Source organism: Sus scrofa, chromosome 13, assembly GCF_054392235.1.
Source record: "Sus scrofa isolate SSC_HxYL_T2T_F1_AM1 chromosome 13, Sscrofa_HxYL_maternal_Yorkshire_Landrace_v2.0, whole genome shotgun sequence".
NCBI classification, from domain to species: Eukaryota; Metazoa; Chordata; class Mammalia; order Artiodactyla; family Suidae; genus Sus; species Sus scrofa.
The window spans coordinates 196,589,852-196,611,147 of record NC_139395.1 but is presented as its reverse complement, the minus strand read 5'-3'; the positions used below and the strand labels follow the sequence as shown (position 1 = coordinate 196,611,147).

Below are 21,296 nucleotides of genomic sequence, written 5' to 3'. Positions count from 1 at the left end.
CTAACAAAATATGTATAAAAAACTATATGTGGAAAGCTACAAATTGCTGATGAAAAAAAGTCAATGTAAATATATATGTATGTTTTTGTCCTGTTAGTGGAAAGGGCTCAGGATGCAATGCCTCCAGAACAAATAAGCATATCTGTCACCCAGATCTTGGTTTCTAATACCATTATCCAATATAAGGAACTAGGGCTCCTTGGAGAATTGCCTGATTCTAGGACTCCACAGGAAATTAGCGAAATGTGCCTGAAGCCTCTTTTAGTGTCAAAAAGTAAGTGCCAAAAAATAAAAATTAAACAATGATGAAGATGCACTAAAGGGATACAGGAGACAACTGAAAGAGGTCACAGAGGCCAAAGCTGAAATAATTTGAACCACAAAGTAAATAAAGTAGTACTGGATTACAACCCAAAGTACAAAATAAATGTCCGTGAATACATACTGATATAAATTAGTAAATGTATGTTCTATACTTAAGGAGGTGGAGTGTACCTGCCCACTCTTTAAATGGAGGTTGACTTCTTTCCAAAGAGGGCAATATTGAAAAAGATAGAGAAAAACAGTAAGTTCACAGTGGAGAAAACTGACAAACACTTCTGTAAGCCAAGTGATTAAGATGAACATCAACAGTGATATTATTTTAATGACATTCAGTTTTGACATAATATGATGAAAATGGCAGTTTACCTTTGTGGTCTCCTTCCCAAAATGTATTACTCCAGTCTAAGCCTAAGAAGAACATCAGACAAATCCCAATTGAAAGATATTCTATGGGATAACTGATTAATAAAGCTCGAAATTGTCAAGGTCATTAGAAACAGGGGAAGTCTGAGAAATTGTGACAACCAAAAATAGCCTAAGGAGACATGGCTATTAATGTAAGTGGGTATCCTGGATGAGATCCTGGATCAACAACCAAAAAAGGGGGCATTAGGAAAAACCTAGGGATGTCTGAGTAAAGTATGGACTTCACTTTGTAATAATGTATCAACTGTGTTTATCCAATTGTGACAAATATATCAGACTACTGTAAAGAGGAACTAGGCGTAGAGTACACAGGAAATCTTTATATCATCTTTGCAATAATTTTGTGGATAGGAGTTCCCATCATGGCTCAGTGGTTAACAAATTCGACTAGAACCATGAGGTTGCGGGTTCGATCCCTGGCCTCGCTCAGTGGGTTAAAGATCCGGCATTGCTGTGAGCTGTGGTGTAGGTTGCAGATGTGGCTCAGATCCCCTGTTGCTGTGGCTCTGGCATAGGCTGGCGGCTACAGCTCCGATTGGACCCCTAGCCTGGGAACCTCCATATGCCATGGGAGTGGCCCAAGAATGGCAAAAAGACAAAAAAAATAATAATAATAATTTTGCGGATATGAAATTGTTCTGAAACTAAATGTTTATTAAAATGTACACCAGAAAAAATATTTTAAATAGAAAAAAAATGATTAAACACCTCTAAGGACATTACCCAGTATTTTTTTAGGTGTGTAAGCAATGTCCAGAAACCAATTTGTAAGCAATATGAATTAAAGTAATAAAACTACTCCTTTGGTTTCTGTGACATGGGTTTTCCCAATATTTTTTTTTCTTCTCATATATCTAATTTTGTTTTCAACTGTTTAAACATGTTACTCAAGATTCCCTCCTTGGCTACTTTTTTTCTTTTCTTGCTCTACTCAGACATCAAGTCAACTTTCACAAATAAGTTGACAACCTCCAAATCTTCAGCACAGAGCTCCTGATCCCATTTTCTACATGCCCACAGGTGTCCTACCTCTATTCTAAATCACATTTATTATTTTCCTTCTCACCTGCTCCTACTCTGTTTAACAGTCAGTCATTCTTACACGGCCAGATGACTGAAAACAGAAGAGATCTCAGGATATCTCAACAATTCCTTGGTAAACACTGGGATAGGTGGAAAAACATGGAATACAAAAACATAATTGAAGAAAAATCTTCTCAATAATAATAACAACCTAAAGAAACTTTAGTGATCAGATCGAAAAGATTTATTTTGTCCTAGGAAAGCAGAAGGAAGGAAGAAAGGAAGGAAGGAAGGGAAAGGAAAAGAAAGAAGGAAGGAATGAAGGAGGAAAGAAAGAAAAACATGAAAGAGCAATTGATCAACAGAAATCATTAAAAATAAAATTCATGAATAATTAATGTTCCTGAAGTGTTAGAACAAATTTTAAGAAAAATCAAAGATATTAAAGATAGAACAGAAGTTTTTCAGGCCTAACGCTAAATTAAAGAATTCACCACGTGCTTGGCAAAATTAATGGCAGTAGATACAGACCTATATCAGTCTAGCAAATAAAATTTTAACTACAATTTCAAAGGATAAATCTTACCACTATCAAAACCAAAAAGAAAAAAAGTGTATGTGTTTATCCACAGAGGAATAAAAATGTTCTGTCAACATTTTTTCTTTACAAAATGAAAAATTAACATTATCTACATACATTGGGGTATATTAGCTTTTGAATAAGAGGATTTAGGTCTAACCATAGAAATCAGAGGTGACTAACATTGCCTCAATCCAATAGAATTAGGAGAAAACAGACATAAGCCAATCAATACATTGCATTCCTCCAACCACAGATAATGGTTCAGAGTGATCTGTATCATATGACCATAACTGATCTAGTCTCTCATGTAAAAAGAAGGCATGTATAACCAGGAGTCATCTTTTTATAACTATAACAAACCCAAGTTTTGGGGATAAAACTGACATCACAGAAGACAGAGCGGAGGGAGAAGATAACCAGCACCTTGATGATACAATTAAAATAAAGATTTCACCTTACCCTATTTATGTCTGTTTACAGTTATATGAGCTAGTAAATTTCCTTATTGTTTAAGCCATTTAGAGTTTATTTTTCTTTAATATAACATGTAAAGTATCATAACTTATATAGGCTAGCCAAATTTCATTTCATGTGTAAAGGCAACAGAGACATATTAAATGATCAAAAAAAAAGATTATATTATTCCTAAGAAAATTGCCTAAGACATGCAGGCTGATTAACAGGTGAATTGAAACTAAGTGTCCATCAATGGATGAATGGATAAAGATATATATATACATATATATATATATATAAAATACATAATGGAATACTAAGCAGACTTAAAAGGAAGGAATAACTGCCATTTGTGACAGCATGCACAAATCTGGAGGACATTATTCTAAGTGAAATAAGCCAGACACAGAAAGACAAATATTATGTGATCTCACTTATACGTGGAATCTAAAAATGTTAAACTAAGAAAAACAGAGTAGAATAGTGGTTGCCAAGGACAGAGGAGGTAGAAGAAATGGGGAGATTTTTTTTTTTTTCTTTTCCAGCTACACCTACTGCATATGGAAGTGCCCCAGCCAGGGAACAAATCTGAGCCAAAATTACAACCTATGCCACAGCTGCAGCAACACTGGATCTTAACCTGCTATATAGCACATCAGGAACTCCAAGAAAGGGTGATATTGGTGAAAGGGTACAAACTTTCAGTAATAACATGAATAAGCTCTCGACAGCTAATGTATAGCATGGTAACTATCGCCAATGTTAATGAACTGCATATCTGAATTTTCTAGGAGAGTAAATCTTAAGTGTTCTCATCACACACACACACACACACACACAACTAACCATGGAAGGTGAAGGATGTGCCAATTATCTTGACTAGTAGTCACTACCCAAGGTATATTTATATCAAAACATAAAGTTTTATACCTTCATTTGTCTAGTTTTTAATTTGTTAATCATACCTCAATAAAGGTGAAAAAAATAAAAATAAATTTAAAAAAGAATTTAGTATAGAGGCCTGTCTCACTCGAGGTGGACCCAAAACTCTGCACTTAGACTCAGAAATCTTTCATAAGACATTATACTTTTTTTCCTTCTCCTTTCCCTGCACTAAGAAATAGATTTGTCATGCTACATTCTTCATAGCACAATGTTGGATGACCATGGCAACTCCGACAAAAACCCTAATTTATAACATTTAACATCAAGTTCCTGTGAGTGTGCCTCTTATGTGCTTCAAAGTTAACCTATGAGAATGATCTTAAAGAGCAATTGAAATACCTAAAATGTATTAAGCAGCAACTCTACTAAATTAGGTTTAGAGAATTTAGATATTTTGTTCAAATAAATGGAAAAGCAGGATTAAACCCAATCTGATGTCAGAGTCTATATTCTTTTTGTTGTTGTTTTGTCTTTTCTAGAGCCGCTTTCTGCGGAATGGGGAGGTTCCCAGGCTAGGGGTCTAATTGGAGCTGTAGACGCCAGCCTACTCCGGAGCCACAGCAACGCGGGATCTGAGTCACATCTGCAACCTACACCACAGCTCACAGCAATGCCAGATCCTTAACCCACTGAGCAAGGCGAGGGATCGAACCTGCAACCTCATGGTTCCTAGTCGGATTCGTTAACCACTGCACCACAGTGGGAACTCCAAGAGTTTGTGTTCTTGATCACTATCTAAACCATCTCCAAGGTAATATTTATTGAGTGCTCAGTACATAGTGGGCACCGTCTCCATGTTCTTTGTGATATAATCATTGCTTAGCTCTCTAATAACATCTCTGTAAATTACCCCCATGATCCCATCTGTACACGAGAGTAAGTTCACTGTCACGTTTTCTCTCCTTGATCTTGGCACTTCTGGTAATGCCCTCCCCTCCAGCACTTTGCTTGTCTATTTGGACTGCCTGGGTATCAACTGTATTAGGAAGATTTTCTGGACTGTTTCTTGACCAAGGCCTAGTTCAGTATTCTCTCTATGCCTTGCCATCCTACAGTACATACTTAACAAACACCATAAACGTCTGTAACAACTTGCTTTTATCCATCTCCTGAGACTTTAAGGGCACCATGCTTCCCTCTGTTTTTTTTTTTTTTTTTTTTTTTTTTTCCTTTTCTAGGGCTGCTCCCGTGGCATGTGGAGGTTCCCAGGCTAGGGGTCCAATCGGAGCCATAGCCACTGGCCTATGCCAGAGCCACAGCAACTCGGGATCTGAGCCGTGTCTGCAACCTACCCCACAGTTCACAGCAACGCCGGATCTTTAACCCATTGAGCAAGGCCAGGGATCGAACCCACAACCTCATGGTTCCTATTCGGATTCATTAACCACTGAGCCACAATGGGAACTCCCCCTCTTTTCATTCTCAGTAACCCACACAGTCCTTGGCAGTGAATAGGTATTCCTAAGTATTATCAATTACTTAATGAGAAAATTACTGAGTAGCATACTTAATGTTAAATAAAGCAGAAATCTTGAGTTGCTGCTTCAACATAGATCTTTGATAGAACATTGATATTTACAGATTAAAATAGCCAATTTAAGGCTATGGAATAAATAGAAGTTCACGTACAGGAAGAAAGCAGATTCTGGAGAGGTTAGACAACAGTTTTGAGTCACTTCATACTCTTGTTAACAGCATAATATGATTGTGCTCAGCAGTAACGAACCCAACTGGTAACCACAAGGATGCAAGTTCAACCCCTGGCCCTGCTCAGTGGGTTGACAATCTGGTGTTGCTGTGAGCTAGAGTGTAAACTGCAGAGGAGGCTCGGATCCTGTGTTGCTCTGGCTGTGCTGTAGGCCAGAAGCTGCAGCACAGATTCCACCCCTAGCCTGGGAACTTCCATATGCTGTGGGTGTGGCCCTAAGAAGACAAAAAAAAAAAAAAAAAAAAAAAGAAAGAAAAAAAAAGAAAGAAAACACACACACAAGAAGAAAAACAGCGTAATTTGATAAATGGATAATTTAACACTCCTTTTAAAAAGTGAGTTTATTATTTGGAACATTTGTTCCTATATCGTGGTTTCAGTATATGTGTATCATCTGGTTTATTCCTTTGAGTTTTTGGTAGGTTGAATTGTGTTCCCCACAAAGATACACTCAGGTCCTAACCCCTGGTACTTGTGAATGTGAACTTAGATGGAAACAGGGCCATTACAGATGTCATTAGTCATGACCAATTCATACTGGCGTAGGGTGGGTCCTTAATCCAGTATGACTAGTGGCCTTGCGAGGAGAAGAGTCTTAGAAACCAAGGGATGACAGCCGTATAAAGACTCACATTCACAAGGACAACAGCACTGTGCAGTGGAGGCTGATACTGGAGTGGTGCCGCTACTAACTAAGAGCCACCAAGGACTTCTGGCAATGTCTGGAAGAACGGAAAGGCTTGGAACAGAGCTTTCAGAGGGATGGTCTGCTGACACCTTGATTTTGAACTTCTAGCCTCCCAAACCATGAGAGAATACATTTCGGAGGTTTAAAGCCACCCGGATTGTAGTACTTTGTTATGACAGGCTAGAAAACTAATACACGTTTCTTTATCTTGAACACAATCACCCCACTTTCTTTCTAAAGCACCTGCTTCGGGTTCACGGGACTTTAACTTCTTAAATGTTTACAGTTAGTACAGTTTTTTGGCACCAAAAAGAGTTGTCATGGTAATAATAACCGAATTCGATACCCTAACGTACTTTTATATATATACATATATGTGTGTCTTCTAATAATAACTATTTCGTTCAAACTTGAAGAGATAAAATTTATTGAAATGGAATGTAGGTTTCTCAGGAAACAGACATTGATGGCAAACAGACTTGTGCTTTCATCTGGCCAGACCTTTCACCAGAGCATTTCCCACACCGTGAGACAGATTACATTCCCAATGTACGCCCCTCAGAAGAAATCTAAAATGCTCAAAAATGGGAGTGCAAAGTCTGCTCCAGTTCTGATATATCTCGTCTACCCTTCACAAGGCCCACATGAAACGTAACATATGGAATGCTGATGGGTTTTAGGGTTAAAATCTCAAGCCTGCTAAAAAACATGATGAATGTTACATTAGCCTTTTGGAGGAAAGATCTAAAATATAATCCATTTCAGTTTATAAGCAAAACCAGTGGACATGAAAACTCAACAGATATGTGGGTATAAACCTATAACCTTCAACCATCCCCTCAGAGAAAGATGGTACTTCTAAATCTCACTTATTATATCACTGTGACTAAAGGTAAGGAGAGAAGATATCAAGAAGGACCACCAGGGACCTTAGCGGTCTGTCTTGGGAAACTTCTCATCTCTTGGTAAACTCAGAATCAGCCCTCAGGCATCCAGCACCCTCCGGCCACCCTAGGCTCCCCTCACCCACTGCGTACCTGCACCCACCCCGCTCCTGGGGCAGCTGTTCTGTGGTTCAAAAATCAAACTTCCTGTCAGTTCCAGTGTTCAATCAAAACTCCATTTTCCTCAGCCTGCCTGATTCTGGCAGGCTTTATGCAAAATCTTAATTTGATAATTTGATTAAATTAATTCAAAGTAAATTCTAAATGGCTAATAGTCTAAATTTCTGAGAGAAGCTGAGTTCTTGACAATCTAATTTGTGGAATATATAAAAGAGACGTAATGAGCTAAAAACTTTTTTTTTTTTTTTTTGTCTTTTTAGGGCTGAACCTGTGGCATATGGAGTTTCCCAAACTAGAGGTCCAATCAGAATTGCAGCCACCAGCCTATGCCACAGCAACTTGGGATCCAAGCTGAGTTGAGTCTGAGACCCACCCTCACAGCAACACCAGATCCTCAATCCACTGAGCAAGGCCAGGGATTGAACCCGCATCCTCATGGATACTAGTCGGGTTCATTAACCGCTGAGCCAAGACAGAACTCTTTTCTGAATGCCCACTGTTTATACTCAAATTTCTTTCATTGCTTGCCTTCCTTCCTTCTTTCCTGCATTTCCATCCTACATTTCCTTCCTTTCATGCTATCTCTCTGCCTCCTCTCTCTTTCCCCCACCAACCTCTTTCCCTCTCTCATTACTGTCATGGTCATATGGCACTCCCTTTTTGCATGGTTACTTATGGAATTGGCATCTAGATAGGAATTAACTAAGGCAATCATTGTCTTTCCCAAGGCAAATGAAACTTCCTCATTCACCAATGTTAGCAATGTCTATACTCTTAGTACACCCTTCTGCTGGTGGGTGAATTTTTTAAATCTATAATTAGGAAAAAACCTTACTGAACTAAGATTTAAGTTGATATTTTTCCACTTTAATAATCCGTCCCCCCAGTGGGGGGGGGGGAGAATACATGTAAGAGTAACTTGATCCCCATGCTGTATAGCAGGAAAAAAAAAAATCTGTCACCTATTTAAGATGTGTCTAGTGCATTTGGAAGCATCACAATGAGTCTACAGCCATATCACCCTGAATGCACATGATTTCATCACTTCTGGAAGGATCACAATGAGCTACTTTTACTATTATTATTATTCCAATACTTAACCATCATAAAGAGCTACTATTTATCAGAATGTCTTCCCCAGAAATGAAAGCATTTTATAAGTACTTGCTGATATTTGCAATAGGCTATCAATGCAAGCACATCCATATATAGCATAAATATTACTACTAATTACACCTTTTAAATATTCATTAATAAGATACACTCTGGTTTATATTTTTCTCTCAACAATCAGAATAATTTATATTTATTTCATGCTCTTCTGTGCCAGATGCTATTCTGAGTACTTTGCATACAGTTATTCATTTAACTTTCAAAACAATGTTATGGATTGGGTACTTTTTTTTTTTTTTTTTTTTTTTGTACTCGCTTTTAACAGAAGTAGAAAACTAAGGCTTGCGATGTTTAAGGAACTTTTCCAAACATAGTAGGTAAACTGTATTTAAAACCAATGCATGAGTACCATCTACTCCACCAAGAATACATACAAATGCATATTTCTTATACTAAAAAAGTAAGTTACATATGAATATTGATTCTATTTCAAGCTCAGTCCCCAGTAGAAAGTACAGGGCCAATAAGTGGGATTTAGACCATGTTGAAAGATTGCCTTGCATGGAAAACAAATCAATTTCTGCGAGTATTTTAGTTTAGCTTAACTTGAAAGAAGGCTGGTGAAAGAGACACAGTAACCAAGATGAACAATAAGTAGTGTTACTTCCAGATCACTTCCTCTAAGGGGTGGTTCAGAGTCCTGCTAGGGACATTCAAGTCAGGCTTTGATAAGTTCATAAACAACACTTTGGTGGCAAAATTGTCAACGGACTAGGTACAGATTGATGGGAAGGAATGTCTCTAGGACTCTAATGGGCAGGTAAAAGAACAAAAGGGGTCACTCTTATTGCTGTGAAATAGGAAGAGAAAAATACAACATAGATTCTTAACAGAATAAAGCTTTATATAATCTAAGAATATACCACAAACCCAATATTATTTCATTCATTTCTGTTGAAAAACTTACTTGAGACATTCCAGTAAATATTGCTATAGAGAATGCCGCCAAATAGCAGGCCACACAAAACAAACATTTGAACAACTATTCAATAAATATCATACCTGACTGTTTTAAATCATAAAAATAACACTTTCTTGAGGTTAAAAAAATCTAGTATTACAGAAGTATGTAAAGCATAAAACAAGATGGCCTCTTTCCTTTCTTAGTCATTCATTTTCCCTGATATAATTACTAACGTGTGTGTTTTCAAGACATTTTCACTGCATGAACATTATGCGGACTTGTTTTTGTAAAACAAATGGACTAAAATTATATTTCTGTATATACATATGTGTGCTAAAAATGATTAATACAGATTTATTTTTTCCTGTGAGAAAAGAGATCCTACCATATATATTACACTAGATTTTGATTTATTTAACTTTTTCCCCCAAAATACGTTATGGAAAACCTCCCAAGTCAGTACCACTACAGTTTTTTTTAAGTTAGTTACCTAATGTTCCATAGCATGGTGTCTCGTAAGTCATTTAACTATTCCATTATGTTTTGTCTCTTTCTCAAGGAGGTTTTCGCACATCCACACACACACACACACACACACACGCGAGTGCACACACACACACGCGCATGTACACACACACACACACACACACACACACACACACATATATGGTATTTAAGGGCCTTGGTTCCAACTCATTACCACTTCTGTTTAATTTTCCTAGAAATTCAAGCTATGTCTAGTGTGTTTATTCATGGCAAGGCTGTATATTTTTTCTCTATTATCTGGAAGAAATAAGATACTGAGGACCTGGAAAAAATACATTATCCAATTCTCATACATTTCACACTGTATATTTTGGGGGGTAAGAAAGTAGAGCTGAAGCCAAATGACTGAATTTAAAATACCCTGTAGACCCTAGTTAAGTATGTAAAAGTTTAATAAACTCAAATTTCCAGTTACTCTGGCCAAAGGTTTATGTTCAAGAAATATTAACTGACCATCTTTAAAGTAAATCCTAAATGCTGGGATGGGTGGTTAGGCAAAGCATTCCTCTGAGGATTCTAAGGAAAACTCGCTGCAGGAAACAGTGCGAGTGGGGTCATCGATGCAACAGCAGATATATTTTCATCTCTTTTCGCTTATCCCCCTTGGCACTAAAGAGACCCCTGTGTACAGAGAAATTCTGCAGCTGGGCAGAAGAGACAAGCATCTGGCTGAGAAATAACATCATAACTCAGAGCAACTTTTGGCTTTCCACATTGATCTTATCAAATTTCAACTTTTTCTTCTGGAAAATTGATTCACTAAGAGAAGAAAAAAATTGCAAAAAAATACTTCTGGTGCAACGACTATAGCTCTTGGGCTTCAGATATCTTCTAGGGGGAAAACGCATTCACCATCAAAAAGGGATGCACATGAGCTGGCATGGGAATCCTTCTCAGGCTCATTAGAAACCAGGATAACCTCTCCTTTCCCTCACCACCAAAATTATCAAAATATCTGGGCTATGCCTTTAAAACTCATATATTTAATGAAAAATAGAAAAGTAGTTATTCAGTTGATATGGACACAGGCTAACTGAGAATCTGGTAATAGTATTCAGCAAAAATAAAATAAGTCTCTGGAACACCAAAGAATTAATATCTTTATGAGTAAATGGAGATGGGAGGAAATGTCCACATGATCAGGGATAGAGATATTATGCAGGAGGCAGAGCAAATACTTTACAGAGTTTCCAACTAAGGTAAAGAAAAATTATGACCAGGTCAGAATTAGGTTTTCTACTTATAGCTGTGATCAAAAACAAACAAAAATCGGAGTTCCCATCGTAGCTCAGTGGTTAACAAATCTGACTAGGAAACATGAGGTTGTGGGTTCAATCCCTGGCATTGCTCAGTGGGTTAAGGATCCGACGTTGCTGTGAGCTGTGGTGTAGGTTGCAGGCGCGGCTCAGATCCCGCGTTGCTGTGTCTCTGGCATAGGCCGGTGGCTACAGCTCCGATTAGACCCCTAGCCTGGGAACCTCCATATGCCATATAGCCCTAGAAAAAGGTGAAAAGACAAAAAAAAAAAAAAAAAAAAAAAAAAAAAACAACCCTGGAAGCAACAGGGATCAATATTCATACAACAGGTTCCAATATTGGCAGAATACATAAAAAATAATAGGTATCTTTTAAAAATGTACACTTAGTCATGGAATAACTAGAAGTCTATGTAAGGGTGTGTAAAATGACTATAAAATAAACATGAATGGAGTTTTATACATTTTTTATTTTCAGTAAGAACGGTTCTAATTTTTTCAGGTTTTAGGGAATGACGAAAGGAAAAGTACCAAAAAAAAAAAAAAAAACTCTTTTGAAAAGTTTTTATTCCCCTAAAAACATTTATAATTAAAAAAGAGTCACAAGGGTGCAAATTTCACAGCCAATACCACCTGAAATATTAATAAAAATGTATATATAAAACCCCCACACATCCTTCAAAATTTTTCACTTTAATCACATCTGTTTTTAATTAATAGAGCCATGCTAGATAAAAGCTTTTGTCTTCAAGATAATTTAAAAATTGATAAAACCATTGAAGATCTCCATAGTAAAAAAGAATATACACACAATACACAGCATGTAATTTCAGCAGGACTACTAATAATCTTATATAAAGCTTATTTCTTTGATCCCAACTTGATAAGTTCTCATCAAAAAGAATACCCCTAACTAAATAAAATGGTATCTACTAATTCTTTCTGAAACTTGACTGGTAGGAAAAATCTAGGTAATGCCACCATGTCATCATAAACATATAACATTTTCTTTGGCACTGGATGGGGTGGGATGGTGGGGATGAACTGAGTATAGAGACATCAGCATGTACTTGTGCCCCAGAAATGACTCTGGAACTCTCTCCCTTGATCTTTCCTTTGCTCTTTCAAGTCTCAATAACTCATCCACTGAGAAGCCCTACAGAGAGTCTTCTGGATAGGATAATAGAAGAGGATCCTTATTCAGTCCAGAAAACACAACAAGAAAAGAGAACAACCCAAAACACTAGAGAGTTTTATAAACTTAGTAAAACTAAATTGCTTTTGTAGACTAATTTTTTAAAAAGCCTTTTAAGCATCAAGATATATTTATTTAACTGTTGCATATCAATGTTGAAAGGTCTGAATAACAAGTATAACTGCATTTTAAGAAATTGAAGTCTTTGCTTGCTCTTTGATAAACCAGTATCATGATCCTAAATGCCCATCTTAAGAAGTTCCATGGTTGTAGGAGCACAGATATGTGAGTCCCAATCATATAAGCAATCTTGAATTGTCTCCGATTAAAAATCATAGTTACACGGTTCACCAGTAAGGTATACATACAGTAAAGATATGAAATAATCCACACACAATTATGCCACCAAAATCAGAAATCGTGAGAAGAGGAGGGTACAAATGCAGGACACTGGAGATGCACTTGCAATTAAGAGACCAACAACTTAAAACAAATTCATATATATATATAGACTCATATCAAAACATCAGAATAACTGCAAACCAAAAATCTACAATTGGAGTTCCCGTCATGGCGCAGTGGTTAACGAATCCGACTAGGAACCATGAGGTTGCGGGTTCGATCCCTGCCCTTGCTCAGTGGGTTAACGATCCGGCGTTGCCGTGAGCTGTGGTGTAGGTTGCAGACGCGGCTCAGATCCTGCGTTGCTGTGGCTCTGGCGTAGGCCGGTGGCTACAGCTCCGATTGGACCCCTAGCCTGGGAACCTCCATATGCCGCGGGAGCGGCCCAAGAAATAGCAACAATAACAACAACAACAACAAAAAAGACAAAAGACAAAAAAAATAAATAAATAAATAAATAAAATAAGTTTAAAAAAAAAAATCTACAATTGATACACAAATAAGAAAACTCAACTCAAATACAACACTAAAGATAGTCATCACACTACAAGAGGAGAGAACAAGAGAAGAAGGGAAGAAAAAAGAGCAACAAAAACAAATCCAAAGCAATTAATAAAATGTCAATAAGAACATACATATCAATAATTACCTTAAATGTTAATGGATTAAATGCTCCAACCAAAAGACATAGACTCGCTGAATGGATACAAAAACAAGACCCATATATATGCTATCTTCAAGAGACCCACTTCACTTCTAAGGACACATACAAACTGAAAGTGAGAGGATGGAAGAACATATTTCATGCAAACGGGAATCAAAAGAAACCTGGAGTAGCAGTACTCATATCAGACAAAATAGACCTTAAAATGAAGAATATGTTAAGAGACAAGGAAGGTCACTACATAATGATCAAATGATTGGTCCAAGAAGATATAACAATTTTAAAAATATCTACACACCCAAAATAGGATCATCACAACTGCTAGCAAACTGCTAACAACCTTAAAAGGACAAATTGACAATAACACAATCATAGTGGGGGACTTTAACACCCCACTTACAGCAATGGACAGATCATTCAGAGAGAAAATCAATAAAGAAACACAGGCCCTGAATGATGCATTAAACCGGATGGACTTAATAGATATTTATAGGACATTCCATCCAAAAGCAACAGAATACACATTTGTCTCAAGTGCACATGAAACACTCTCTAAGATTGATCACATCCTGGGCCACAAATCAAGCCTTGGTAACTTTAGGAAAATTGAAATCATATCAAGCATCTTTTCTGACAACAACGCTATATGACTATGACTGCACATCAACAACAAGAAAAAAACTGCAAAAATCACAAACAGGTGGAGACTAAACAACATGTTACTAAACAACCAATGGATCACTGAAGAAATCGAAGAGGAAATTAAAAAATACCTAGGAGCATATAACAACAAAGATATGACACTCTAAAACCTATGGGATGCGGCAAAAGCCATTCTAAGAGGAAAGTTTATAGTAATACAAGCCTACCTCAGGAAATAAGAAAAAAGCTCAAATAAACAAGCTCACTTTACATATAAAGCAGCTAGAGAGAGAAGAACAGACAAGACCTAAAGTTAGTAGAAGGAAAGAAATCATAAAGATCAGAGCAGAAATCAATGAAATAGAAATGAAGAAAACCATAGAAAAGATCAATGAAATGAAAAGCTGGTTCTTTGAAAAGATAAACAAAATTGATAAACCCTTAGCCAGACTTCTCAAGAAAAAAAGAGAGAGGATTCAAATCAATAAAATTAGAAATGAAAAAGGAGAAGTAACAATGGACATCACAGAAATGCAAAGGATCATAAGAGACTACTATATGCAACTATACACCAATAAAACAGAAAACCTAGAAGAAACAGACAAATTCTTAGAAAAGTACAATCTTCCAAGACTAAACCAAGATGAAATAGAAAAGATGAATGGACCAATCACAAGTACTGAAATCGAAACTGTGATTAAAAAACTTCCAACAAACAAAAGTCCAGGACCAGATGGCTTCACAGGCGAATTCTATCAAATGTTTAGAGAAGAGATAACACCTCTCCTTCTGAAACTATTTCAAAGGATCTCAGAGGAAGGGACACTCTCAAACTCATTCTATGAAGCCACCATCACCCTGATACCAAAACCAGACAAAGATATCACAAGAAAAGAAAACTACAGGCCAATTTCACTGATGAACACAGATGCAAAAATCCTCAAAAAATACTAGCAAACCACATCCAACAATACATTAAAAGGATTGTATATCATGATAAAGTGGGATATATCCCAGGGATGCAAGGATTCTTCAATATCCACAAATCAATCAGTGTGATACACCACATTAACAAACTGGAGAATAAAAATCATATGATACTCTCAATAGATGCAGAAAAAGCCTCTGAGAAAATCCAACACCCATTTCTGATAAAAACCCTTCAGAAAGTGGGCATAGAGGGAACCTACCTCAACATAATAAAGGCCATATATGACAAACCCACAGCTAACATCATTCTCAATGGTGAAAAGCTGAAAGAATTCCTGCTGAGATCAGGAAAAAGACAAGGATGTCCATTCTTGCCACTACTCTTCCGCATAGTTTTGGAAGTCCTAGCCACAGCAATCAGAGAAGTAAAAGAACTAAAAGGAATCCAAATTGGAAAAGAAGAAGTAAAACTATCAGTATTTGCAGATGATGTGATACTATACCTAGAGAATCCTAAAGACCCTACCAGAAAACTGTTAGAGCGCATCCAAGAATTTAGCAAAGTTGCAGGATACAAAATTAATACACAGAAATTGACGGCATTTCTATAAACTAACAATGAAAGGTCAGAAAGAGAAATTAGGGAAGCAATCCCATTTACCATCACATCCAAAAGAATAAAATACCTAGGAGTAAACCTACCTAAAGAGACAAAAGACCTGTATTCTGAAAACTATAAGACACTGATGAAAGAAATCAAAGATGACACAAATAGATGGAAAGACGTACCATGTTCTTGAACTGGAAGAGTCAGTATCATCAGAATGACTATACTACCCAAGGCAATCTACAGATTCAATGCAATCCCTATCTAACTACCAAGGACAGTTTTCACAGAACTCGAACAAAATATTTTGAAATTTGTCTGGAAACACAAAAGACCCAGAATAGCCAAAGACATCCTGAAAAAGAAAAATGGAGCTGGAGGCATCAGGCTCCCTGACTTCAGACTATACTATAAAGCAACAGTCGTCAAAACTGCATGGTACTGGCACAAAGACAGAAATATAGATCAGTGGAACAGGATAGAAAGCCCAGAATTCAACCCACACACCTACAGCCAACTAATCTATGACAAAGGAGGCAAGAATATACAATGGAGAAAAGACAGCCCCTTCAATACATGGTGCTGGGACAACTGGACAGCCATATGTAAAAGACTGAAATTAGAACACTCCTTAACACCATACACAAAAATAAATCAAAATGAATTAAAGACCTAGATATAAGACCAGATACTATACAACTCTTAGAGGAAAACATAGGCCAAACACTCTCTGACATAAATGACAGCAGCATTTTCTCAGATTCACCTCTTAGAGTACTGACAATAAAAACAAAAATAAACAAATGGGACCTAATCAAACTTAAAAGTTTCTGCACAGCAAATGAAACCGTAAACAAAAAGAAAAGACAACCCACAGAAAATCTTTGCAAATGCAAGGGATGCATATCCAAAATTTATAAATACCTTCTGCAACTCCATACCAAAAAAAAAAACCCCATCAAAAAATAGGCAGAAGATCTAAACAGACAATTCTCCAAAGAAGACATACAGATGACCAAAAAACACGTGAAAAGATGTTCAACATCACTCATCATTAGAGAAATCCAAATCAAAACCTCTATGAGGTACCACATTACACCAACCAGAATGGCCATCATCAAAAAGTCTACAAACAATAAGTGCTAGAAAGGGTGTTGAGAAAAATGATTCCTAGTACCCTGTTGGTGGGACTGTAAATTTGTGCAACCACTGTGGAAAACAGTATGGAGATTCCTTAAAAATCTGAAAATAGAACTACCATTTGATCCAGCAATCCCAATCCTGGGCATCTACCCAGAGAACACCATGACTCGCAAAGACACATGTACTCCAGTGTTCATTGCAGCACTATTTGCAATAGCCAAGACGTGGAAACAACCTAAATGTCCATCAACAGAGGAGTGGATCAAGAGGATGTTGTACATATACACAGTGGAATATTACTCAGCCATTAAAAGGAATGAAATAGCTGTATTTTTATTAACATGGATGGACCTAGAAATTATCATGTTAAGTGAAATCAGTCAGATAATGAGACACCAACATCAAATACTATCACTTACATGTGAAATCTGAAAAAAGGACAGACTGAACTTCTTTTCACAACAGATACTGACTCATAGACTTTGAAAAACTCATGGTTTCCAAAGAAGACATGTTGGGGGGTGAGGAGATGTACTGGAGGTTTGGGATGGAAATGCTGTAAAATTGGATTGTGATGATCACTGTACAACTTTATATATGTAATAAATCCATTGAGTAATATTAAATAAATAAATAAAATATACTAAGGCAATAAGGTTAACAAAAAATAACAAATGAAAATCAAAGTTAAAATCTCCTGCCATGGTTAATAGCCAAGTGTCTGTTAAGCTGAGTTTTTCAAAGTAAGTTTATAGGAGTGGAAAAAGTGTGATTCAAGTGTGGTCAGATTTCACCACAGATTGCAACAGTGACTATAATAAGAATGCATTTATATGTCTATAACTTACAAATGTTAAAAACACAATGGAGCATTAGATTAGATTAGGCTGATATAGTGTCTGCAAGGCACTTACCATATTCTGTATTTTTCTCTGTTCAAATGTTGACATCGAGTTTTCTTTATCTCAGAAGCAGCAACAAACTCCTGCAAAGTAATTTTAAATTATAAGAGTATACTTATGTATATTCATAGAAATATTTACCCAAATAATCATCAGTTTTAAAAAACTATTTGCAGTACTTATTAAGAGATTTCAGTCTGGAAACAATCAACAAAATATTATATTGTCTGAAAGAAGACTTGATTTTTATCGTGTTGATTTTTATCAAGAGTGCTGTCAAGACATCAAAATGTGCCGATTCACCATTGAAAAGTGTTAAGTTTGCATTTATTCTTTCATTCCCTAGGCTGACAGCTGGGTGGTGGTGTTCTTTTTTAAAGCACCTATTTGAGGTGCTAAGAGGTCTTAATTAGATAAATTAAACAAACACAGCATTAAGTTTCAGAAATGAAGTGTCAGAACAGATACTTTTTGATCTGCAGATCACTAAGGGAGCAACAGTAAATTGCAAGTAATATGACTGTTTCTCACCTCAGCATATTGGGTTTGAGAAACAGTTTTACTTTAGTAACTGCCCAAGATATTGCTCTGAATGATTGAGAAAGGAAGCATTATTTTCTAGAGACTCCCAGCTGCTTTCCTTTTAATTTTTCCTGTCTCTATTATGAATGAATGAATGTATCAATGAATGAGAAAGAAATACCAATGACCTCTCTGTGACCTCTATGTATGATATTATCGTTCTTACCTGGGAGGAACATGCTGTTAGCATGGTTAGCTAGGCAAGGTAAAACAAAAACAAAACAAAAAATACCATGACAACAACAACAAGGAGTGACTCATTTCAAGTCAGTTCAACAAATCAGTATGCAAGGAAGGCAGTGGGCTGGTTATGAGGACCACAAAGGTCACTTGAAGGATATATAATCCAATGAGAAGAAAGCAATACTGACATGTCTACAACTAATGATAAAACATGAAACAATAAAGTTAGTTATAAACATGAGAGTCAAATTCTTTTTGAGTTGATGATGGTAGGTATCACTGAGGTAGAATGTGAACTCTACCTAAAGAAAAATAAGTATATACAAACATGGAGAGAGAGAAGAAGAACCACCCAGATTAAGAGACTAGTATGGGTTAAGAGGCAGAGGACCAAGTGTGATGGGAGAATCCAATGAGTGGATTTAAGCCCAGCCCAAATCTAGGAGTAGGTAGGGGTAGGAGAAAAAATATCATGTTCAAGGGGGGATTAATGATTTTCATTTGATGGCTAATTGGGTTTGAAGTATCTATGGGAAAGTCAGATCTAAAGCTTAGGGTGAATCTCCAAATTAGAGGTAAAGCTTGAGTCACCTGCACAAAGGTGCTAACTAAAGCTTTGGGAGCCGTGACATAGTCCTGAGTACAAGCATGATTATGGTTAAAGAATAAACCTATGGAACACCTACATGTAAATGCAAGTAAGAATATGAGAGTGAGAAGAAACATTCTGGGAAGCAGCAGGAGAACCAAGAGAGAATGAGTCTCAGATACTATGGGAAGGTAAGTGTTTCATGAAAGAAGACAGTGGCAACACTGCTGAACAATGTGCGTGAGTAGTCAATTTAGCTTTTAGAAAGTCATTTGCACTTTTTTTTTAAATGATTTTTATTTTTTTCCATTATAGCTGGTTTACAGTGTTCCGTCAGTTTTCTACTGTACAGCGTGGTGACCCAGTTACACATATATATATACATTCTTTTTTCTCACATTATCATGCTCCATCATAAGCGACCATAGTTTCCAGTGCCACACAGCAGGATCTCATTGCTAATCCCTTGAAAAAGACATATACACCCGCATGTTCATTGAAGCACTATTCACAATAGCCAAGACATGGAAACAGCCCAAATGTCCATTCGCACTCTTAAAGGAGCAGTTTCAGTGAAGTGATGTGGCAGCAAACCAGACTGCCAATTGGTTGGAGTAAATCGGTCAGTGCAAGGAATGGTCAAAATGAGAGGAGAAATAAGCAAAAAAGTAGGGTGGGCAAGTTTTCCGGAGAGAAAAGCACATTACAAAAGGAGGCACATACATTAAAAAAAACTTTAACATTATCAATTTATGAGTAGCACATTTTAAGTGTGGCTTTTCTGTGATATTCATTGAAGAGGTACATCAATCAAGCCTAAGATTTAAAAGCCCGGGCAAAGACTAGATCAATTAAATTTCAGCATCTATTCTGTGGAAATGAGCATTTGTGCTGTACAGTAGAAAGCAGACAGAACACTGTAAACCAGCTATAATGGAAAAAAATAAACATCATTATATAAAAAAATAACAAAAAATAAAGTGTTTGTATATTAAAAAAAATCAGATGGGAGGGGGAGGGAGTGGGAGGGATCAGGAGCTTGGGCTTATCAGACACAACTTAAAATAGATTTACAAGGAGATCCTGCTGAGTAGCATTGAGAACTTTGTCTAGATACTCATGTTGCAACAGAACAAAGGGTGGGGAAAAAAATGTAATTGTAATGTATACATGTAAGGATAACTTGATCCCCTTGCTGTACAGTGGGAAAATAAAAAAATTTAAAAAATTAAATTAAATTAAATTTAACTAAATTTAAATTTGTTTCAAATATCTCGTTTGTTTATGAACAAACGGTATATCGAGTAATATAAACAGGTCCTGGAGTTTAGACCTAAGGAAAAAAAAAAAAATCAGCATCTAGAGTTGTCTAATACTACCTACCTACTGATTACTAAGAAAGAAAGCAAATAATGTGTGTGATTAAAAAAAACTTTCATATTTAAAAACATTTTTGAGAAAGATGTACATTTATGTCAACAGAGATTTACAGAGCTCTGGAATACAAACTCTTCATAAATGTTTCAAAAGAATACTAGAAGACCAAACACCTGCAAAGAAAGAAAACAAGACATTTTCTGTCTTAAAAACAAAAAACAAAAACCCAAAACCAAAAAACAAAACAAAAAAAACCAAACTCTAAAATATTCGCTCTTATCACATGGAAAGTCAGACTATTATTCAACACAGCATTTGGAGAAACAAATGTTTTCCACTCAAATAATCCTCACAAATATTCCTAAGATTATGAATACATTTCTCAAATGACATAATCACTGCTTACATATTAGACAAACTGAAATTGACATCCTACAAAATACTGGTGCATGTGATCTAGGTAAGAGTCAGGATCATGATGTCATGATGGGCAAAAAAAGGCTAAGGAGAGGTCAGACTGGAGGAGACTAAGGGGATCTGAAGATTGGATTCTGGACCAAAAAAGGACTTCAGTGAGATGGCTAAAGAAACATGAGTTGGTCTATAGAGCAGGTGATAGAATTGTTTCAGTGTTAATTTTATTGTTTTAATAATTGTATCCTGGTCGTAAGATGTTAACATGTGGGGAAGCTGGTTGAAATTTATAAGGGAATTTCTGCAGTATATTTCAAACTCTTTTTTAAGTCTGAAATTATTTAAAAGCAAAAAGTTAAAAAAGAACAATTTCTAACTAGGAAAAGAAATGGTTGAAGAACCACATCTAGAGGGAATAAGAGACCAAACTTTGACCATGTCATTGTATGCATCATAGTGCTTTTTAATTAAGAAATTTTTTGCAACCAGCTGGAAAGTGTTCAAAATTAGGTGATGAGAAGGAAATATATTTAAAAATGCATGAGTCCTAAAAAAATTCTTTGTTCATAT

General features: G+C 36.4%; 1 protein-coding gene across 1 annotated transcript in view; it reads right to left on the bottom strand.

Moving 5' to 3' along the window:
• Window positions 1–21,296, bottom strand: part of LOC106508546 (uncharacterized) — a 498,796-nt gene that overhangs the window by 118,998 nt on the left and 358,502 nt on the right. Inside the window, exon 6 of the mRNA XM_084991761.1 lies at window positions 17,594–17,664. The gene's annotated coding sequence lies outside the window, so the exon portion shown is untranslated. The remainder of the gene's footprint in view (window positions 1–17,593; window positions 17,665–21,296) is intronic.